Source organism: Ambystoma mexicanum, chromosome 6p (assembly GCF_040938575.1).
Source record: "Ambystoma mexicanum isolate Mex_15411 chromosome 6p, UKY_AmexF1_1, whole genome shotgun sequence".
NCBI classification, from domain to species: Eukaryota; Metazoa; Chordata; class Amphibia; order Caudata; family Ambystomatidae; genus Ambystoma; species Ambystoma mexicanum.
The window spans coordinates 1,320,898,218-1,320,918,047 of record NC_090935.1 but is presented as its reverse complement, the minus strand read 5'-3'; positions in this window follow the sequence as shown (position 1 = coordinate 1,320,918,047).

Genomic DNA, 19,830 nt, shown 5'->3' with positions numbered 1-19,830 from the left:
CCTTGAAGGTGGGAAAGACTGTTGATGTGGGGTCTCTTGAGAGAGAGGAGGTGGCTGGCTCCAACGTGGAGTGGTGCGACTTGGGGGAGCTTTGTGGAGAGTGGGAGATCCGATTGCCGTTACCCTCTGAGAGGAGTTGTGTTCGTCCCGCTGAGGACGTGGCCTGCCGCACACAAGGATGCCTTCCTGGAAGTAGCAATTGCCCAGACCGGGCACGCCCCAGAGTGTAACCGCATGAAGTGTGCTGCAACGTGAGCTTTAAAATCATTAACATCTGACTTGGCACTCCAGAAGGTGATGAATTGGACAGAGTAGCACTACCCAAAAGTTGGGAGTGTGACCAAATAGCTCAAAATGTTCATGTGAATAATACACAGAATGGAGTCCAAACTGACTAAAAGGAAAAGTCCAACCATCATAAACTTACAGCTGAAATTTACATCCACCCAATACCAAACACTGATAATCTCCAGAGCCCAAGCATATCAACAAACGGCTACGAGATGTCAAGTGAAGATACCATAGAGGCTTTGGAATTTTTTTTTTAAAGGATTTAATACGGAGGAACAAGATCACTATGATGATGATCCCTTTGATCCCCTGAATGAAACGGAAAATCCAATGAACTCAACTGATGTAGATAGCAAATTCTCAAAACCAGCAAAAAAATTGCAACTTGAAAACACAAGCAAGCATATATATTCAAAAGAAAACAAAAATGGAAAACAACCGTGGAAATGAGGTAAACCACAAGGTCATTATCCAACAATTCAGAGAACCATGTTCCAAAAATCAACCTTACAAGAAGACAAAACCCAAAAAGACTTCAAGAAAATACTCACGAAGAAGCCACTGAGCCTGCCTGTGGTAAGATCCCTAACATTCTTCTTTCAAAGAAAGCTACATTTATCTCAGAAAAATCTTGGTGAACTTTCTGATGCAGAAATATTGGAGGGAGCCCGGGGCGAGCATCTGGAAGTAGAAACCCGGACTCAGGGCATCGTATGGGCTATTGTTTCATTAACGTCGGGCTCTGCCACTAAAGATGTGGCTGATCCTTTTCAGCCAAATTAGTAACACCAGCAAGTGGTCCAAACAGCCAACCATATTATTTTAGTGACCAGAATCGAAAATAGAAAATATGCAGCTCAATCAGACATGGAAATGATACAATTCCATATGAACACAAACGATAATAACCACTTTACGTTGGAAAAACAGAGACTGCCCAAATTCCAGTAACCATGCTTTAGTGGAATCAAGAGTCCCTCTAACTTGTAATTAAACTATATGCCAAAATGGAAGCACTGCTCCACTATGTGGAATTAATCAAGCTCCAGCACATTTTGACCTGGATTCAAATTTAATCGACCCCAAAGGGAAGAATGTGGAAGAAAAACAACGCATTAGACTGATGTCAATACAGGAAATGGATAAACGCCAGCAAGACCACTCCTGTCCATCCAACACAAATTTAAATGACACACCGGACCAAAATGATCTAGCAACTCCGTTGGCCGCAAGAAGCAGAAAATCTACCAGGTTATCAGAGATAATTGAAAAGGAAACTCAATTAAAAAAAACAGACATTTTCGCAATTATGTTGGCAGTTACTATAGCCTTAGCACCCTTTTCTAAATGATGTGAGGCGCTGAATGACACCTTGAAGGACCATACCACAATATCAGCGATGATGCATACCCAGTTGATTTATCTGGAAGGCTATATCACCGCCCTTGAAAAATCGAAAGATGTCATGGATTCCAAAGACAATGAAAGTAAAACGCCAAAGCCAAACGAAATTGAATTAGGGAAAACATGCAGTGAATTGAAATAATGTGAAACCTCAAAACGCAGTACGCAAACAACTTTTCAAATTGAGAAAAACGTGAAAACAACCACTGCGACCTCGGTGCAAACCGAAGAAGTGGATTCCAGGATTAAACTGCAAACCTTGAATCGTGAGAACAGTTATCTTTCCCGACAGGTATCCAAATCTGGAGCTCAACAAAAAAATCACAACAGAGAAAAAAGTGATTAATACTTCGCTACCAGTAAAAGTGAGTCAAAAGGGATTCGTAGTGCTAGAATTGAATACCACCAAGACGTGTTCGCTCTTGCAAAACCACCCGCAAGACTCACCTCAAATTGTCTCCTCCAAAGTGGATGAAGTCTATCCTTTATTCTCGCAGAAACTGTGTATAAAATCTTCAACGGAAAGACGTGTGACGACTGTAAATGACCAGGAGTCGAAGCCAACACTTGCTGGGAGTGACGACAAACACAAAGATGAAAATCGAGCTCCAATGCCCCCACCTATAAAAATCTCCTAGACGCTATGTCGGAATGGGCCTCAGTCATCTGTAGATACACAGGCCGCTGAAGATCAAAATAACAGCCAGATAGTGATAGATGAATCATCCAAGAATATAGATCTTATGGACATATCACAATACTCAGTGGAGGAGTCAGAATCTGAGTTACCAAGACAATCGTCAGATGATGAGAAGAAAAATAAATGGAACAACAGAGATCAAAACATGGAGGAAGACTCAAGATATATCAGATTGTATGACCCTTTCAGAGAGATGCGAAAAACTAGGTAAAGGACGACAGAGATCTTTGAATCACTTGACCCAACAACAAATCAAGAACTCACAAATTGAACTGAATAAGGCCTTTAGTCCGAAACACCCGAAAACTGGATGTGACACTCTGACATAACACTCGGTATGGTAACAGACATAGGGGAGATGACCACAACAAAATGGAGCAGCGCCAACCAACAACAAACAGAGCAAGTGATCAAGATGGTCGGAGCTCCAGGGGGGAAGAACAAAGACCGCAATCAGGTGAAAAAACAAGAAGGGGGAAGAGTCCTATACAGTGAGAAAATGAAGAGTGTCAGAAACCTCAAGCTTGAGCAAATCGGAACGAAACAGAATGATACAGTCTTAAAAAGAAAAAACGTAATGATTCTCCTCCATTGTATTCCAAGTCTAAGACAGATCAGAACGGATGACATAAAATTCATAGAATTTGGAATCAGGGGGAAACTGGACTGTGTGTATCTTCATGTCCCCTTGCCAGTGGTGAGATCAATGATAATATCGGCCAAAGAAAACTTCCTAATGCTGGGATATGATCTTACTGACTGCTCTGGCGAAACGAAGAGGGTTTCACCCTTGAGACACAGAAGGAAATCCCTTAACAAAATGAATCGAATGCCCCGGGATAACAAGACAAAAGAACGAAATGAAGAACATCAAGTAGGACCAAGATTACATCATAAACACAAGGAAGACCGAGGGAAGAAACCTCTAGAAAACGATCCTGGGAAACAGAGAGAAAAAATAATCTGTGAGAGGACCACACAATTTGACGACCAACATGAAATTTACTGTAAGGTGTACTCAACGGAACCACCAAAACTTTTCAAAGATCCTCTAGAGACAGTACGTTTTCCGGCGGGTCCTCTCCAAAGACTCACAATAACCTTGACGCCAGACGGATCTTCTCCTCCAACTTCAGAAGAAAACAGTGAACTGGAGAACACAGTAAACAGAAATGGACCTGGATTTCACAAGCGCTAGCTTCCTCTAATCAAAGATAGCCACTCATACAAACATTTCGGGATCAGGTGGATTTAAAAAAGGACCCTAAAACACCAAGTACTATGACGCTGGGGTCATGGAAAATGAGAGGATTTACACATCTACTCTGCCCCAGCAATGTAAATCTAGGAGACTTTGATATCCTATGCTTCCAAGAGACTTGGTTATTAGACAAACCATATATGGACGGATACGAGACCTTTCTATCTCCAGCAGTGAAAGGTTCTCAGAGATGACAATCATCAGTCTTACTGACCCTGATCTGCTCAAATAGTGAACTCCATTTTGTAGAAACACTGATGAAAACGTTATTCATTCAAGTTCTGCTCTTGAATTGGAAAGGAGATGTCTCTTCTGATCACAGAAAGAAGGGAGATGTTCTAATTATAATGAATATATACTGGAACCCCCTAGCTTTGAGCAGTGAACAGTTTTTGGAACTCACAAGAACTACTTTAGATCAAATCTATTTCGAATATCGACCAAAATATCTAATCCTATGTGGGGATCTGAATTTGATCCATCCAAAACTTCATCCAGAAAAAAACAATGGTAGAACTAAACCACCACCAGTGCTGAGAGGAATCGAATGGGCAAAACTTATGAATTCAAAAGACTTGCATTATCTGCACACATTGAGGGGAAAAGATGAGGAAATTATACCAACTTGGTAGAGTTAGTAATTCAGCTACAATAGATCACATATTTGTATCTAGAGAATTTCTTCCGTACATTACTCATTTCAAAACACTGCGGACAAGAAACAGTGATCATAATCTTCTTCTGGCCAGATGGGAAACGAGAAAGGAAACTAGAAAGAAAATGCAAGTAAAAGTAGAAGACGTCAGTGGCGGAAACAGATTAAGATTAACCGCAGCTGCAGTTAAAAAACCTAAATTGCAACTACATCATGAACTCCGCTACTGGCAAAAACCAAGACGTCATAAGCATTGAGTACAAACAGTTCCTGACCATCCATCTAACCAAGTGTAAATAAACTATAAGTATACAAAGTGAGAACTGTCATCACTACGATAATAAATTGGTCGAAGACATAAGAAAAGTAAGAGCAGCAAAGCGTCTCGCAAGAAAAACTAAAAACGTGGTGGACATTGAAACAGCCAGTAAAGTGACGAAATCATAAAAAAACGGGCTAAAATCCCATCGAGCAATTTTATATCAATGAGATGCTGAGGAAATGCTGAGTGCGATAAATGGGTGAAGATCCAGAGAATTCTGGACATTGATAAAAACAATAGCAACAGTTACTAACAACTGAATTCAAAACAATGTCAGAGAAGATGCTTGGATAAAGCACTTTGACATTGTTTTTAAAACCTCCGCAAACCTGTCGACCCATACAGCGAATTGGTGAAACAGTATGGGATTTTCCTCACGACACAGAAACAATTAAGAGCAAAATCCTAAAATTGAACAACTCGAGAGCACCCGGACCGGATGGCCTAACTAACGCCCAATTGAAACAGGCGCTGGAAGAATGGGCTGCTTTCACTCATGAGGTGATCAAAAAAATCTTGGTCACAAAATGTATACCATCAACTTGGATAACATCAATTGTAGTCCCAATATACAAAGTTGAACCGAGAGAATATGCCAACAACTACAGACCAAGAGTATTATAGGATGTCATCGGAAAGCTCTATGGCTCATTGCTATTGGATAATTTCCAAAACTAGGTGAAGGAGATCGGTGCTGCAGATCCATTTTAATCGGGTTTTGTGAAGAACGCAGGCACCTCAGTTAACATTCTCTTGATGAGCACACTAAAAAATAAGACTAAAGAAGGAAGCTCCAAAATCTTTGTTGCCTTTGTTGACCCGGTCCAGGTGTTTGACCAGGTCAACCGTGAACTTTTATGGAAAAAGCTCTCGGCAAATAATTGCCCGACAAACATTTTGAAACCAATTCAAGCACTACATAAAACAACCTCCATGGCAGTTCGACTAAATCAACAAGAGACCATGTCAAGATCAATCCCTACGGCAAGAGGGGTGAAACAGGGGTTCCCCTTGGCACCCACCCTCTTTAATTCAGATCTTTGGGATTATAAAGCCACAGAGTCTGACGTACAATCCTTTCCACCTGCCTTGGGGAAACCACAATACCACATCTGTTGTATGCGGATGATCTGATCCTTTTGGATCAAACCCCCATCGGACTTCAATGTCAGCTGGACAACCTGGGTGCATATATTGAAAAAAACAACTTGGAAATCAATAAGTCCAAATCAAAAGTAATGATTCTAGAAAAAACATCAACGAAAAATGACAAATTCAAATGGTATTTGGACGGGGTAACAATTCAAACTGTGACAGAATTTAAATACCTAGGAGTCATTTTGAGCAATAGCCTAACAGAAACAAACATGCAAGTAAGCCTTCTGGACAAAGTCAAAAAATTAACAACGCACGCAAAGGCGATAGAAAGAAAATTCTGTCACTTCTCGATGACACCAATTCTCCAACTCTATAAAACAAAGGTCGTGCCAACTCTGTCCTATGGAGCAGATGCCTTGCCATAAATTCCAGAAGAAACATGGCAGAAGTTAGAAAGTTACTTCTGGTGTCATGTCCTGACACTGCCAATGTCAACACCAATAACACTGATCAGAAGGGAGTTATGTGTACTTTCGCTCCAGGCCATAGTGGACATAAACTGTCTAATGCTATTTAGAAAAATAATACTCCCAGACCGATCAAAAATCTTTGACATCCTGCATATGGAAATACAAGGGACAAAATCTAAACCCTTACAGAATGGGCAAGGAAATAATCAGAAAAAACCTGTCGATATAGAATCAACAGAAGAAAAATTAAAAAACAATCCGAACAAGGTAAAAAAAAAAAAAGAAAGATGGGACTGGATAACAACATTAGATAAAGCTGCAGGATACAAGCTGACATCCCATCTTCCACCAGCAACCAGAGGACTAAATGAAACAAGGGCGTATATGGGAAAATTCCTAAACAAGGAGCTACGAAGTGTATTTATGAGAGCCCGCCTCAACCTTTTGATGACAAACGAAGTAAGGGCCTCAGAGGAATGTCACAAAACAATACCTATCACTTTTGTGAATTATCGGACCAAATTGAAATTGTTAGGCATCTTCTTCTATCATGCAAAGTTCTAACTAAAGAAAGAAACATCCATATGGGTCATCTGTTCAAAGATGAAGTATTCTATAACAAAGAGGACTGGTGGAACCGTTTGATAGCAGGAGAACGAACAAGAGATGTTATTAACGTGACGCAGTTTCTGCAAGAAATTGACTTTCCGAAACAAGAGAAAGCTTGGACTTCATCAACAAAAAGTGACAGTGCGAAGGAGGCCTTCGAGATCCACATAGTGCACAGTAGGACAAAGATTATGGGCCATGTGGAATCCTGTAGAATTGTACGAGGTTAAAAGACTAGGAATAAGATGTATTTTAAGGATGTGAATTGTAAACATTGTGTATGCAACTGAATCAATAAAAAACAAAAACTATTGTGTCATCCCTGGTGGATGCACTATGAGAGAGGGGGTCATCTGCTAAAAATCACCAAAGGAGATCTACTGAAATGTCATCTGGGGGAAATATTAGAAGTGCTGAAGATTTCTATTGCTGGGGAGACTAGGAAGCAGTAGCTGGGATTCTTCACTGGAGCCAGAGAGAGAGAGAGAGAGATGAGCGAGAGAGAGAGAGAGAGAGAGAGAGGGAGAGAGAGAGAGAGAGAAGGGCTGTGGGATTCAAGTGACTGAATTGCTGGCTAGAATCCCGTTTTTCCCTACAAGCGAAACTCTGTTCAGTCCCCGAATACCAAGCATGGAGATTTTCAAAAGTAAGTAGATTGTCCAACAATAGGTCAGCATGGGGATCTATTTAATCAACCCATTCCCTTTCATTTGTAGGTTATTTTCTATTAGTGGGTGAAGGTGTAAACTGTGCAGATCCTTAGCATATTTGACTATTAATTTAATTAAGTCCCCTTTAGCAAAACAGAACAGTGTGAATTTTGTTGACATTTGAAATGAACAAAGCTCATTCTCTGTGTACGCAAAAAAATATAGCCTGTAATGTAATTGGGTAATCCTATTTTTCCTGTTGACCTCTACTTCTTTAAGAAGAGGGTGTCCTTGTCACTAAACTAAAAATCCCTAAACTGTCTACATCCCCTAACACAGGCCTTTAAGTGAAGGGGGGTTTGAAAATCCCAAATTCCTAAATCATCCCCATTTTGCTGTCCAACTTCCCCAACATGGGCCTTCAAGTGAGTGGAAGGGGTGGGGGTGGGGTGTCTTAAAATCCCAAATTCCTAATCATCCCCATTTTTCTGTCCAACTTCCCCAACACTGGCCTTTAAGTGAGGGGTGTGAGGAACCTAAGGGTATCCTCAGACCTACTCCCCTTGCATTCTCTGCTCAGGTGTCCAGGGAAAGGCCATCGCTTTTGCATCCTGACCCTGGGGGTGGAGATGCGAGGTAGGATCACCTGGGTGGAGGGTCCTTGGGCATTGGGGAGAGGATATCTGTAGGAGGCACATGGTATCCCCCTTTTCCTTGTGAGAGCCAACCTCCCCCTCCCCGTGCCTTTATAGGCTATTGCAAACCATTTCGCTCATTTCAATTAATTCATACCATTATAGCATTGACACGAGGAAGAAGCCTGCCATACCATTATAGTACAGACATGAGGAAGAAGCCTGCTGACTGTTCTAAGGGTCAAGCACGTCCTGAGTGCCCCACTAACTATGGCCAGGCAATTGGACTTGAGGACTCACACCTGCAACCTGCCAAATGGTAGAGCCGATGAGGAGAACGGAGGGATTAGCAGGAGAGATGCTGGGCCAAGCATTGTGAGGCTGAGGGGAGAATCCTATGCAGATGGAGGCAGACGCGTATAGTCCGGCTGGGTAGCGAGGATGCCAATGAGTATCTTGAAGGAACTGTGAAGCTGAGGCCCAGGCGGGCCATGTGAGGGCCACAGCAGTGGGAGCCTCATTGGTTGGGTGTCAGTAGCAGGAGCTGCGGACACAGAAAAGGTCTGGTAGCAGCAAGCTACCGGCAGCATTCATGGGAAGCAAGCAAAGCTGCCGGCAACACACAGAGAGTGGGGCGAAGTGCGAGCGGGCCTTGCAGTATAAAGGAAACATGTCGGCGAAGCAGAAGAGAGAAAGCAGACACTCAGAGGAGATGCCAGGGACCAGCGAGTGCCCAACAGGGAAAACCCAAACCGGGGCGCTCTTGCGAGATGTTAGAGAGCAAAAGTGAATGGCGAGTGAACGAAAGATGATACGGAAAGTATGGTGAACACTAAGCAATGGATTGTAATCAAAATTACAAACCGGGGCGCTCTTGCGAGATGTTAGAGAGCAAAAGTGAATGGCGAGTGAACGAAAGATGATACGGAAAGTATGGTGAACACTAAGCAATGGATTGTAATCAAAATTACGAAAAGGATTAACCGTAATCAGCAGAATAAAAGCTCAGAACTATTGAATACCAAACTAATTGAAAGCTTTTGACAAACCGAGGAACAGATGACAAGTTTGTGTGAAGTAAACGTATAATCTATTGAAAGCAAAGAACGAATCATATGAAATGCAGTGAAAAGCAAACATTGAATATTGCTGAAAAGTGTTAAAGCAATGTGGTGAAAGAAAGAGAGCACAACAGAGTGAACTGTATGAAAGAGCACACTGTGGCAAAGAGGAAAACACATTGTGGCAAAGATAAAAGGCTGGCCAGGAGAAAGCCAAGTGAATGTGAACCAGAACACAGGTGCAGTTCCAGAAGAACCTGTGTGGGCAAGCAAGCCTAGGGTTACTGGTTGCGTGACCGGTAACGGGTGGACCGTGTGGTCCGACAACTGCACTTAGACCAGGATACCCTATCTGTGAAAGCCAAAGAAACATACAGAGAGCAAATCCAAGTGTATGACAGAGATTGCTGGAGTGAAGCAGAAGAAAGCAATCTGTATGAAATGTCAAGAAACTAGAAGGAGTGTAAAGTTGACCTGGAACTGGTTTTGAATATTGAGAGATTGAACTAAGCATAAATTGGCAAGCTGAGGTCTTCGGGAAGGGAAACCGGAGACCTTATGAACTTTGGGGTTGTCTTGAGGAAGGGAACCTGAGACCCCTTTTTTGGAACTGTGTTGTCTTCTTGGGGAAGGGAACCCACAGGCTTTGTGGAACTGTCTTGATCTCCGGTAAGGGAAGCTGGAAAGTGAATGGCGAGCTGGAAGAAGCTCAGAACTTTGATTTGAACACTGTTTCTTTTGATGCTGACATCCCAACACATTGTTTAGCTGTAGTTGTGAGGGCCCACATAGGTTTTGGACACAGACAGACTGAAGTTAAACTCACTTACTCAGACTATCCTTACTTTCTAGCATAGTGCATGTTAGGCCTTCAACCATCTTGACATTTGAGTTAATAAACCATTTTTGTTTGAACTTTGCTTCAACTTTGCTTCAAGATACCTGCAGACGGGGTCGGAAAAACAAGCTTCTAAACTGTCCCCACTCCCTAGAACTGGCCTTTGGATAGAAGGGTGCTGCATGTAATTGATGATTGGGATTTTTGGGGCTGAGGACGAGAAGTGCCTTGCGTCATGCTTTAAATTCACCCTGTGTTTATATCAAAGCAACATTTTGCATGAAATAAATGCCATATGCATTTGTGCAAATCTGTAAACCAAACTCCTAGCCTTTGTAATTGGGTAGGAAAATCGAAATTGCACAGCACTGCATATGTAAATTGATTTTGTTCATGGACCAGTGTTGATTATTCATTAAACTGAAATCCACATAAAGTATTGTGATTTGTATTTTGCAAACCAACTTGTGTGATTTGAGTAAAAAGAAGTTTAATTGTGAGCCACAGCGTAGGTGGCGTGTTTAGTTTTAGAGCGATCTCCATTTCCTATAATTCAAATAAATATAAATTAATGTTTCTGCACCGCCCTGGTTCTTGGCTCATTGGTGGCACGGGGAGGATCCAATTGGCAAGATATGCTTCTGAAATAGGGCTGAACAAAGAATCCATTAAACAATTTGTTGGGTGACACCTTGATTGGGAGGGAAGGAACTCCCCGTGTTGAGGGTGGCACCTCAATAAACCGCTACCGCAAGTGATTGCATGTGATATTTAGGCAAGCATGGCCAGTGAGTGCGAGTAAGAATTTGTGTGTGTGAATACCCGTCAGAATGAATAAATATGAATGCGTGGAGGAAGGGGTTCAATCGGAGGAGCCAGTGTGGTGCCTGCATAGGAGAAGAGTGGGGTGTTGTACACACTATCATGGACATGTTCTCTTGAACTCGCATTGTGGACACAGCCAAAGTGAGTGTGTGTACAAGAGTGGGAATATTGTGATGGACACAGGCATCGTAGACATGTTGTCTTAAAGTGGCATTGCATTATTAGTGGAATTGTAAGCAAAGCCAAAAGTGAGTGTTCTTACATAAGGATGCTCCCACATATGGGCACGGAACAATGAGAATGTCCTCCGACACTGGCAGAATATTGGCATATGTTGTGTGCAAAGGCATCATGAAAATGCCCCGGAAAATGTCCCTCAGTGCTGTTGGTGACCTAGAACCCACTGGATGTTTTGTTGCATTACCTTGCAAAAACCAAGTGTACATTTTATGGCTTTTTACCCACTTTTCCCAAAAAGTGTTTTGTGATACGCACCATTTTAACCGATTTGTTTAAACATGTGCTTATGTTAAAAGTCCCGAATAATCTTCGGTTAATTGGTGCTCCTTCACTACGCTCCTTCGCTCACACAATTGTGTGGGAAATATTTCTGCCCCTTCAAGCTCACACTCAATGTCAGAGCCCCCCTCATGAGTCACTCCCCACCCCTCTCTGCATCAAAAGATGCCTCAACTATACATAGAAATTTAAATACTGTATTACGTGTTTGGTTGACTTTTACTGTTGAACATACTGACATACTAACAAATACATGTTTCTGATGTTTTTTTTAATCACAGTTGGTGTGGTTCTGGTTAGCGAGGTGGTTTGTGTTTCAAGGCTCTGGGAGGACAAAATTCAGTGTCTATCAGGCTCTGACTTGATTCCAAATGTAACTACACTTTTAACACCACTCTTTAGGGGACGTGGTATGCTTGGTCCCTCTAGGGTCAATGTCAACTCATTTATTTGAACGAAAGGTGTTTCAAATGAAACCCTATCACAGATATCACAAGCACATGTCACAGAAAATGCACACATTGAGAAGTCATTGAAATCAGAAAGAAAAATGTAAATCATCTTAAAATATAAAATAAGATGTAAATATTTAAGTTATAAGCAGTAATTGGGAATATAGCATTAAAAAGATAGAGAACAACAGGGAATGAAGAAAGAACAACATATAAGAGTGAAGTAAAATGGAGAGAGAGAGAGAGATGGTTGGGTCCCAAGTATAGCATTGAAGAAAGGATCAACAGCACTAAAACAAATAATTTAGTAGGATTGCATGATGAGATATGGCCCAAAACCCTTTAATTGAGATGGCTTTCAATGACATGGCAAAGTGACTTGGACTTGCAGTGAGGTGGCATTCATTGACTTTTCATGTATCACATTCCAGGCAAGGAATGCAACAATGAAGGGTCCAAAGCAGAAAAGCCTGCAACACTCTGCCATTTGCACCAATAGCATTATTAACACATGCATCAATCAGCTCATGCCACCTCACGTACTCGCACAGCATTTCATCTTGCCGGGCTTTGTACCACCCAATCCTCTGTGTTACAAACATGCTATGGCAGCTCTTCAGCATTACATACAGAAGTGCATACTAATATTACTTAAGAATTCCCGACCAGCTCAAGGCAGACAGCATTGAGGATGCTGCTGCTCACATGGCCAGGTCCTGCCAGTCAAATGCTCTGCCCACCACCAGTTTTCCCGCCTTCCAGGAGGGTACTTAAAGATAAAAGGCCAGCTCCAGGCATACAGCATTGAGGAGGCTGCTGGTCCCATAACCGGGCACTGGCATTCAGCTGCTCTACCCACCACCTAGCTCCCCATTCCTCCTTTGGCGTCCTCATCACCGGTATCCTCAGCAAAGAATGGACAAAGACAAGGACTATGCCTGTTTGGGCCTGATAGGGCCAAGGGCCAGAGCCTCTCTCATTTATTTCACCTACAATGTAGTCACTACAGAATTACTCACCAAAAGACATCACCATGTGACTACTCTCTCCACAGCCCACCCCCGACTTTGCTAGGGCTTGAGCCACCAAGTGCCCTGGGCGACCTCGGCAAACTACTCTACTGAACCTCATCAATATTGGTCTTGCCCCCAAGTGCCACACGCAAAACCCCTCCTGCTAATCAATGTTTGCTCAGTAGTCACATGGCAGAGATCGCCGGCCTCATGTCGTACAACAACCTTGACAGTCTCTTCATCAACGAAACATGGTGTACCTCATCCGCCCTCATGCTTTTGACGTCCTCCTATTCCCCTCACCCCCAGTTGGCCACTACAATCAACATGCTGACTAGCCAGGAAAGCAGGAGGCAGAGCGGAAATCATTCACAGGAGCCATGCTCCATCATATCCTCTGCCAGAACAAGCTTTATCTCAGAAGGAATCCATCACCTTCCAACTCACCTACAGAGAACCTCACAGGCGTGACTCTTTCATTGATGACATTTCCAACGCACTCTCCTGTGCCAAATTAAAACACACTAATAATGTATTTTTCAGAGATTTTAATCTCTCCCAGTCTCACGCCAATAAATATACTCGAAGCACACTTTTTGCACTGACCAGATCAAAGGACCTTAAGCAAATTATGCTCTACACCACGCACAACAAAGGCAACAAGGTAGACTTAGGGCGTCATTACAAGTGAGGCAGTAAGGGGTTAAGGGCGGCGGTAAAGGTGCCGACGCCGTTAACCCCGTACTGCCTCATTACAAGGTCCCCTCGCGGGACCCGCTCTGGACGTCTGGTCAGACCAGACGTCCTTTGAGGGTCCCGCGAGGGGACCAGAATGCTAACAACGGGCCCGTCATTAATGAGCCCGTTGCTAGCATGCTCCCCATTCCCATTGAGCCCTGTGGGGGCTCAAATGGGAATGGGGATGGTCCGGGTCAGGGATCCCTGAATGGGGAAATTTCCAGGCCCTCCAAAGTCGGAATGGCCCGGTATTTCCCCATTCAGGGACCACGGACCCGGACCCGAGTTTGGAGGCAGCCATGCCCTTATTAAGGGCATGGCTGCCTCCAAACTCATAATGAGGCCCATAGTATTTAAATCCTCCTCCCTCATCACCTGCGCAGACCATATCACTCGACAGGTCTGATCAAGCCACCATCCCACTGTCTATTACCCATTACACAACAGCCCACAGAGATCAGGCTAAACACCCCCTCATTCAGCACCGCTCATTTCAAACCTTACCAGTCAATGGGCCTCATTATGAGGTGGGCGCAAAGGGATACCGTTAAGGACATCGGTGCGGTAATCCCTTTGCACCCTATTCCGAGGTCCCTTAGCTGGTCCCTTCCTTAACGCCTGGTTTTACCAGGTGTTATGCTTTGGGCCCGTTAAGGGACTTCAGAGCTAATAACGGTACCGCAATTGGCGGTACCGTCATTAGCGCCTTCCTATTGAGCCCTATGGGGACTCAAATGGGAATGGGGAATGGCTTTTTCAATGGGGACTTACCGGTCCCTCCAAGGTCGGACTGGACCGCTAAGTCCCCATTGAACAGGACCGGACACTGTCCCGTTATTGGTGGTAGTCATGGCGCTATTAGCGCCATGACTACCACCAACCTTGGAATGAGGGCCAATGAGCTAGAAGAAAATGTTGCAAAAAATTCCTGCCACAGGGAATGCCTCTGTCCTCGTAGAATTATTCAACAACTCAGCTATGAAACTGGTGGATACTCATGCCACACTAAAAACTGGCTGCGCTAAGACCAAACCATCTGTCCTTAGGTACACCCCCCAATTCGCCTCCAAAAAATGCACAATCAGTGCCTTAGAGAGAATGTGGTGCAAAAACTGCAATGTTGTATAACTCACAAACCTCAAATCTCTGCGGTCTAACTGTAGGATTCTGATCACTGAGGCCAAAGCTGCTTACTACTCCACTGCCATTGCAGCAGCCTCTAACTGGAGCAAAGCCCTCCCTCCCCCGATCACCGCAGTACACACATTGTCCGTCTGGACCGGATTCCCTCCTCTCTCTCTTCCCGGACCTCCTAAAAATGCTCGCCTCCCTCAAACCGACGACCTACAATATCACCTAACAATGAATGGGCCCGGCGCTCAACACAATCGTCAAAATAATTAATGACTTCCTAACTGAAGGGTAATTCATGGACACCTTTAAAACTTGTCTCATACGACTTATTTTAAAAACACAGACCATACATCCAGACAGCCAGGCCAACTACAAGCCCATTACAAGCCTCCCTTGTATCAGCAAAATCTTGAGGAAATTAGTCACTACACAATTATTTTCCAGATCTGAACCACATCTCCTGAACAACTATCAGTCAGGGTTCTCGCTCAGGTGTAGTATCGAGACAGCCACCATCCAGTTGATGGATGATTCTCTCCAAATCATGAATAAGTGTGACTCATGCCTTCTCATTCTCCTTGACCTCTCCTATGCATTTGACACAGTCGACAACCGTATCCTCCTCTCCCTTCCTGCCAACAGGATGGGATTCTCTGGCACTGTTCTGAATTGGTTTGCCTCCTACCTCTCGGGAAGACACCAGGCCATCCAGATGAACATCTTCTGTTCTAACCAAATTCCAGTCTTATGCAGAGTCCCCTAAGGCACCATCCTCTCATTGATCCTTTTTAACCTTTATGGGTTGCCTCTGGGCACACTCTTTAAAGATCGCAATATTACCATTGACCAACACGTGGGCAACACTCAGTTGTGCATGAAAGTGAAAAGCCCACAGGACATCAATTACCTAGCCATCATCCAGTCCTGGATATCAATTGCCTACCTCAAACATAACCACTCCAAGACCAAATTCGTTCTCATCAGCCTCCCCCACCCCCGGCTAAACAACAACTCAACAAACAATGGCTCAATGACATGCGTCTAGATGGATTTGATCCGAAAATTATTCAGCAAAATAATTAGGCTTCACTATCAACAGCAACTTGTCCTTCCATAAACACATATCCAAGACGGCCCCAAGGGCTTGGCTCCAAACCTGCACCCTTGATCCCGATACAGGACTTCTCGACAATAGTACAGGCCCTTGTAGTCATGCACACCGATGGGGAAAACAATCTCCTGATAGGGCTCCAGGCATCTCACTTCACTCTAAAAGCAGTCTGCCATCCCGCAGCATGCCTAATTACAGGTGCATGGACATTTTACAGAATCATCCCCGTCCCATGTGAACTACCCTGGCTTCCTCTCCATGTCAAGATACTGCTCAAAACTGCAAGTATCAGCTACAAAGTAGCACACCAGTGTATTTGGCGGCTAAGCTCCACCCTCTGGAACTCTATCCTGGTCTCGGCTCTGAATTCTCTCTTTCTCTTTTTCTCTCTTTCTCTCCCTCTCTCTCTCTCTTAACCACTAAGGGGTAACATATCCTTGCTTCTAACTCTAGAGGAGGAATGTCAGGGCCATGTGTCCCAGGCCAATCCTCTGAGGTAAATCTGCCTGGTACTGCTTACCTGGGAAATGATACCGCAAAGCCTCATATAAGACCTGCTCTCCTTGGTTGACTTACCTGGAACATCAAAGTCAACTGGCATAGCATTGGTAGATGCAAGCACTTATTCTGTGCATGAACAACTAAGTGATTCCCAATTTAATGCCAAAGGATTTTGGAGGACCGCAGTACCCCGATTCGAAGATGGCTGACATCAGAAGCTGAAAATGTTCAACCTACTCATGTGGAACAACACAGGCACCAGTTCAGGAACACGTGAAATTGAAAGATGTCAGTACTAGAGACCCCTTTTATAGCTGCAGAGAGACCATAGTAGGGAAATCTCACAATTAACCAATGCGGCGAGTACCCAACTGAGGGATTCAAATAATTGGAAGCGGCACCAATCAATAAAATCAATGAAAAAAATCACACAAGTGTGGAAGCACTACAGAAAAAGGGTTAAAGAGGGAGAGGAAGGAGTTCAGAGAGAAGAAGATTCTCCTGACCTAATCTTGGATACACAGGGACTTGGCTACCATAGCCTTGGCCACCCTGCAGGAGCTTAGCTGGAGAGGGCTAACCTGAACCTTGTGCTCCATACAATCAAATGTCTGAAGCTAGGAGGAGCTATTGGATGGTCTGCAGCCAAGGAGATGGAAGGGTCTTCCTTACTGACCCCTGGCAGGAGGGTGACATAATATCGGTCTGAGTCAGGAAACAGTCTACAGTGATCCTGTTTGCCACACTGTCTCTTTGGCTCGATAGTGTTTGCTGCGTGTTATAGAAATTGTTTTCTTGTTTACATTTTTATCAGAACCTAGGCCTCTCTAGATTTGAATTTAGTCAATTTTACTAATTTGATTGTACTCCCCTCTTATTAATTTTAAATTACTTTTAACATCAGCTTTTAAGTAATTACTACCATTGGATTGTAAATTGGCTCATTATTCCACCTCTCTGCTTTCCTGCTACACAGTTTGCCGCCTAGCATGCAACAGAACTGAAATTCCCTTTGATATTGTAGTCCTGCTCACATACCCTTATATGCTGACCAGGCGCGTGAGCGGTGGCGCGTGAGGACAAGCCGTGTAGTGCCGGCATATATACATGAGATGCCGTTTGCCACACTGTTGGCTGCGTGTGATAGATATTGTTGGCTTGTTTGCATTCTTATCAGAACATAGGCCTCTCTAGATTTAAATGTAATTAATTTTAATCAATTTTACTAATTTGATTGTACTCACCTCTTATTAATTTTAAATTACTTTTAACATCAGCTTTTAAGTAATTACGAACATTGAATTGTAAATTGACTAATTATTCCGCCTCTCTGCTTTCCTGCTACACAGTTTACTGCCTAGCACGTTGCAACAGAACTGCAATTCCCTTTGATATTGTAGTCCTACTAGCATCCTCTTATACGCTGACCAGGCACGTGAGCGTCCGCGCATGAGGACAAGCTGGTTACTGCCGGTTTATGTCTGCTATGGCAGTCTACGTCTCGCTTGATCGGGTACTAGCATGACTTACACACATAGCTTGGGCCACAGTAACATGGCCATTACGGACTTCCCTTCCACCGGTATTTCGCCTTTCTTCTTCGCCTTAACTAGTGACTCCGTGCTGAAGCCGCTAATCGGTTCATCTCAGTCCACTAATCTACAAAATGAGACTGCCTCCCCCATTGTTAACTTGGCTTTTCACTTTTAAATACCCGATCATTGGTTAAGCATGGGGCTGAAGTATCAGACACTCTTATTAATAAAGACTGCAATCTCATGGCTATTACAGGGTCATGGCTCACCCCAAGCACTCCCACCGCTGCCACCCTCGCTCTCCTCCCGGGATTTTCTCTGTTCAGGTCAGACCGCCTTGATTGCTGAGGTGGGGGAGTAGCCCTTCACGCGGCCGATCATCTAAAAATACATTTAAATCCCCATGATATACCCGAGGGCTGTGAGAACCTTTTGGCCAAGATTAAGCTTCATGTTAATTATTCTCTGATCGTGCTTCTTATTTATCGATCAACCTCTGAGACACCTGCCTTTGAGGAACAACTCGTCAATCTAATTTAAGAAACAATTAAAGCCAAGACCCCCATGATTGTCATGGGAGACTTCAACCTATGGGCTGATGACCCGAGTGATACCCATGCCGTCTCTCATCTTGCCACCCTCAAGTCCATTTGTTTTGTTCTACATGTGGCTACTCCTACTCACAATGCTGGTCACATGTTGGATTGAGTCTTGACCCACCATTTGTCTATAGCTGACCTGGATATTGCCAAGTGCCCTTGGTCTGATCACTCTCAGATTACATTTGATCCTTGTATATCTAGTCGGCCTATTCCTCATAAAGTGGCTACCCGACAAGAGATAGTCATTAGAAACTTCAAAAAGCTCTCCCTACAACTCTTTTCCTCTCACCTGCTCCTGGAAGCACTGGCATAGATGGAGATTGGGTTGTTGCATCAACTCTAACCGCACGTAGCGGTCTAGTGTTTCTCCAATATGGCTGCCGGAAGTTTATAGGGTTCGACTTCCGGATACGCCTTTGCGTTGTATCCGTCTGGAACCCGCTCCGTACTTCTGCGTTTATACTGTTCCTGCAGTTGCTACTTTGTAATTCCGCCTTTCTCTCTTTTTCCGCTATTTTTTCTTACTCAATCTTATTCCGCCTTTCTCGGGTTTATTGTCTTTTCTTTGGTGAGTTTTGTCACGTTACTTGTTCGTGTTACATCTGTCTTATTTAATTTCTATTTCTTTTTCCTTAACTATTTTTGTTTCATTTACTTTAGTTCGCTGTGCAACCTACCCTCTTGACTCCTCTGATTGCTTCCGGCAACCGGTTTGTACCTAGCCTCTTCTGTCTACTTCTGTTCTTCTGAATCTATTTCTATATTCCGACTCCTTCCCCTTCGGTCCGTGCCTCGGTAGGTTCCACTCTGAAATCTTCTCTCTTACTTTCACTGTCTCTACATTTGACACTTTGGTACGCTCCTTTTCGGAGTAGTTCTGTAACTCCTCCCCCGGTGTTCCGTACTTCGGTACGCTTCAATTAATCCTTTACTTCTACTCCTTCTTGTTGGCCTTCTATTCATACGGTGGGTTCTTACATCCGGCTCATTTACTTTCGCTCTTGCCTCCATTCTCGTATATTTCTACAGTTAGGTCTATATCTTGCAGCTTGTTCGTTTTCTTTTCTTTTTGGGTATTTGTTCTTTCTGTCATTCTGTTTTTCTACCTTTGGTAGCCTATACTATTTCTATAACCATTTCTTTTGGAAGTACGTTTTCATCTCGCTTCATCCTGGGACAAGGACTTGGACATATCCATTGAAGAATTGAGACATTCTTATTGTCCTTTCCCAAGGAGCAGGGAGCTGTTTGTAACACCTTCTACAAATAACAAGGACCTGATCATCTTTCCCAGGGTTTTTTCCGCCGTACAAGGCTTTTTCCCTGGAGGTTATGGGAGCTTGCTCCTTGGGGTTCCCCTTGGTCCTGTACCCCAACAGGTCAAGGTGGCCTCCGAAGGAGGTTGC